This window comes from Myotis davidii, unplaced genomic scaffold, assembly GCF_000327345.1.
Source record: "Myotis davidii unplaced genomic scaffold, ASM32734v1 scaffold149, whole genome shotgun sequence".
In the NCBI taxonomy this organism is placed as follows: Eukaryota; Metazoa; Chordata; class Mammalia; order Chiroptera; family Vespertilionidae; genus Myotis; species Myotis davidii.
Genome location: NW_006352194.1, coordinates 2,000,013 through 2,004,726, shown reverse-complemented (window position 1 = coordinate 2,004,726; position 4,714 = coordinate 2,000,013). Strand labels below are relative to the sequence as shown.

Here is a 4,714-nt window from a genome sequence, read left to right as displayed (position 1 = left end):
TGTGACAGTGAGCGGTGCCCCAACCCCCCAATCAGCCCTACCCTGAGGGTGACTGAGGGTGGCATCGCAACCTCCCAATCCGCCCTGCTCTGTGCATGACAGGGGAAGGCGCTCCAACTCCCCAAGCGGCCCTGCTCTAACCCTAACCCGACCAGAGGCTGCACCTAGGGATTGGGCCTGCCCTCTGCCACCCAGGAGCAGGCCTAAGCCAGCAGGGCGTTATCTCCCGAGGGGTCCCAGACTGCAAGAGGGCACAGGCCAGGCTGAGGGACCCCCCCTTTCCCCCAAGTGCACAAATTTTTGTGCACCGGGCCTCTAGTTCTAATAATAAAAGGCTTATTCCTAATTCAGGAGTAATAAATACCCATTACACATTTTGATCATTTTTTATAAATATGTGTATTTTCCCACCAACCATAAATTAGTCTTTTCTTCTACATTTGGGGGAAAAACAGTCACCATTCTACCTGTGCTATAATATGATACAGCTTATACTTTTTTGCTTGTTAACTCACAAACTAGAGAAGAACAAAAAGGTTACCAAGGAAGCAAGATAACTTTAAACTACTGATTTAACAAGCTTAGTTAACACAAGGTCTTCTCTCAGGAATTCCTGCATTGTAGAAAACATGTTTCAGGTTTCTGAAGTGATCCAAACTTTAACTATTGTATAGAAGGGAGAGACTTTTGTATTTACTAAACAAAATCATAGGTTTCATATTCTTAATTTTAAAAACAGATACATTCCACTACAGACCTAGTGATTCCACTTCTAGAAATTCATGCTACAGATACATTCATATATTAGTATATGCAAAATGATGTGTGTATAAATTTTTCATTACTGAAGTGTTTTTAATAACAAAAGATTGGAGATAACTTTTCTTCAGTAAAGGACTGGTAAACACACACACACACAATGCTATGGACTGAAGTGTATCTTCCCAAACGTCCTATGTTGAAGCCCCAACCCCCGTAAGTCAGGATCTGTCCATGTATGCCCTCTCACGCCTTTCAGATCTCATTCACTCCTGTCTGCCTCATTCTGGTCAGCCAGACTGGCCTTCTTCCCAAATATACACACATCTCAGAGATACTGCAATTTGGTTTGACAAGAATATTCTGAAAAGTCCTAAATTAAACTGCAGCAGGCCAGACAATGGAAGGAAGAGACAAGAAGGGGTTAATCAGCAAAAACCAACAAGACTGCTTACATTCCTGAGTGTAAGTTGGAACTTTTTTTTAATCCAAACAGAGAGAGAAGAGGAAAGGGAGGCAAGGGAGAAGGGAGGAAAAGGGGGAAAGAGAGGGAGAGAGAGACCAAGAGACCCAGATGTGCCTGACCAGGTGGGAATCAAACCAACAAACCTTCTGTGCATGGGAGGGCACTCACAGCCACCCATGTGTGTGTTGGAACTTTGAATTAACTTCCAGGTGGCTATTTCTGTCATTATCCAAGATAACAGCCAGGTGCAATTGAACCCTAGAGCCATCTCATCATGCATATACATGAACTATCTGGACCGTTGCCCATCCATCCAAAGAAGCAAACACTTCCTCCTTACAGATTGTGCTTATCCCAGAACTAGCTCCCCTTCCTCTTCTCCCTCTCCCTTTATCTATATAGCCAATGTAAATTCTTTCCAAACAACTTACATCTTTGTATGCGCCCCAACCAGGGTGGAACCCACAACCTAGGTCAGACGTGGGCAAACTACGGCACGTTTAAAATGAATAGAACTAAAAAAAAAAAAAAAAGACCGTACCCTTTTATGTAATGATGTTTACTTTGAATTTATATTAGTTCACACAAACACTCCATCCATGCTTTTGTTCTGGCCCTCCGGTCCAGTTTAAGAACCCATTGTGGCCCTCGAGTCAAAACGTTTGCCCACCCCTGACCTAGGTTGTGCCCTGACAGGGAATCAAACTCAAAACTTTTTGGTGTATGGGATGACACTCCAATCAACTAAGTCACCTGGCAGGACAACCCTTTTTTTTTTAAAGATGTTCAGCTGTGGAAGTTAAATTATTTTTTAATAGCTTCTAGACCACCTCAATAAAATGAGAATCAGAACTGTAATCTTTTTGCTAGCAGAGGATTTTGCTTTCAATTTGTAAAAATTGCAACATCTGAGAAGAACAATTTGTATCTCTTTCTCTCCCCCACTCTCCCCCTCTCACCCTGCAACATGCACCAAGAAAAGGCCATGTGAGCACACAGTGAAAATGTGAGAATGTGGCCATCTGAAAGACAGGAAGAAAGTCCTCACCAAAACAGACTAAAACAATAATGTCTCATTAATGGGTACTGTTCCATGTAATGGAATGCTATATAGTCTTTAAAAAGAATGGAGCAGCTCTTTATGAATGCATATGAAATGATCCATAATGTACAATAAGTGAAAAAGCAAATTGCAGAACAATGAATAATATGATCCTACTTATAAGAAAGAAAATATGATTTGCTTGTAGATGCATAGAATAACTCTAGAAAGATACATAAGAAAGTCATGGCCTCGGAGATGGGGAAGGATGGTTAGGACTACTAGGGAGATACTTTACTGTATATCCTGTACATTTTAAATTATGTACCATGTGACTGTATTACCTATCCCCAAAACTTTAAGTTTAAATAAAATTAAAGGAGCAGGTGGCTCATTTGCTACTTCTTAAAAAATGTCTTTAGTTGTAAGATGTGTTTGGGTTTTTTTCCTCTTTTTAAAAATATATTTCTATTGATTTTCAGAGAGAAATGGAGATAGAGAGATAAAAACATCAATGATGAGAATCATTGATTGGCTGCCTCCCATGCTGGGGATCAAGCCCACAACCGGACCCCGGCCCCAGCCAGGAATAGAACTGGCGACCTCCTGGTTCATAGGTCCACACCCAACCACTGAGCCGTGCCGGCTGGACATTTTTGCTTGTATTGAATTTAGAGAGAGGAAGGGAGCGGGAAAGAGACAGAAGCATCAATGGTGAGAGAGAATCATCTACCTCCTGCACACCCCCTACTGGGGATCCAGCCCACAACCCAGGTATGAATCCAGACATGTGCCTGGACAGGAGAATCGAACTGTGACCTGGTTCATAGGTCAATGCTCAACCACTGAGCAACACCTGCTGGGCTGTAAGAGTTTTTTTTAAACAATACTCAATTGTTTTTACTCAAGCAAGCTGTAGCCACCCAAAGAAAAGACTGTCATTCATGGTTTAGATTAGGTTAACGGTCCAGTGGTCGGCAAACTCATTAGTCAACAGAGCCAAATATCAACAGTACAATGACTGAAATTTCTTTTGAGAGCCAAATTGTTTAAACTTAAATTATATAGGTAGGTACATTGTTATTAACTTAATTAGGGTACTCCTAAGGCTTAGGAAGAGTCACACTCAAGGGGCCAAAGAGCCACATGCGGCTCGAGAGCCGCAGTTTGCCGACCACTGGGTGGTTAACCGTTAACCACCTGGTTTTGAGCTATTATCCAAACTATCCAGATTCAGCACACCTGGCTAATCTCAAGTCCTGTTCGACCTGCTCAGTTAAATCTTCCTTGTTAATCCCAAATCATGATCATCCCTCTCGCTTCCAAAGTCCCATTTCCCTGTAAACCACCCACCTGGGCCTATATTCTGCCTGGCAGAGAATAAGAACACTGGCCTCTGCAGCAGTAAGAACGGGGCTTGAGCCCCTGCTTACATGGGAATATTTCTTAACCGAAGCCTCAATTTTTTTTCATCTTTAAAAAAAATAATGGCAGTATCTACATCGCTGTGTTTTTGTGACTACCTACCATTAATGACACAGGGGATACTTCAGCCAAGTGCACCTCCTTTCTTCCCACTTTAGAGCAAGAATCCTGCCCTCAGAGTGTTCTGAGCCTCAGTTTTCGTGCATAAAATGGGTATCATTAGTCTCCCTACCATATAAAGCTGCACCAACAAGATAACATGTCTGGGACACTCAGCACCATGTCCAGCATAAAATGCGCAATAAGCATTGAAGATGACCTCACACTTTTGCTCCTTTGTAATGACTAACACAGAATCTTGAACGTGTGGCAAACCTGGGTGTGATGTCCAACCTTCCTGGTTGGGTGTCCCGGGCGGGTCGCTGCCTCGGGTCCGCGTGCCCCCAGGGCGATGGCGCCGACACCGATGGCGCATATTCAGTGTTTAGCACCGTGTCCGGCACCCGGTGGGCGCTCAATAAGCGCGGGGCCGGCTCCCTTCCCCGTCTCTTCCATTCTTTCCCCCTGAAGTTCCTGGTTCTCTCAGGTAGACCGCCTGCAAGCTGGCGGCTACTCAGAATGAGAAGATCCCAATACTTCAGCCTTTTCTTTCCTTTTTTTCTTTTTCTTTTTCTTTCATTTTCAATATTGCCATTATTGCAAGCCCCAGCCCCCTCTTCAGCCTCTCCTCCGGCCGCCTCAGGGCTCCGAGTCCCTGAGGACTCGCCCCACACCTCCCAAGTCCCAGTCTCTGCGAATCCCTCCAGTCCGCCTTCCTCCCGCCCTCCCCAAACTCCATGTTTCACCGTTTCTGCAGACTCCGCTCCCTCTCGCCTTTGAATTCCCAAAGGTGTTTCCTTCTCAGTCCCTGACTTTACCTTCATCACCTCCCGGTCCCCCAAAATGTCCCTTCCCCCCTCCCCAAACACCTCTCGCTCCCCACCGTCCCACCTGCACCTTCCGCCTCTTCAGCGCCGCCGCGT

General features: G+C 44.6%; 1 protein-coding gene across 1 annotated transcript in view; it reads right to left on the bottom strand.

The window, feature by feature from the left end:
* AUNIP (aurora kinase A and ninein interacting protein) overlaps positions 1–4,708 on the bottom strand; it is a 13,228-nt gene extending 8,520 nt beyond the window's left edge. Inside the window, exon 1 of the mRNA XM_006777649.2 lies at positions 4,683–4,708. The gene's annotated coding sequence lies outside the window, so the exon portion shown is untranslated. The remainder of the gene's footprint in view (positions 1–4,682) is intronic.
* Between the last annotated feature and the right edge of the window lie 6 nt (positions 4,709–4,714).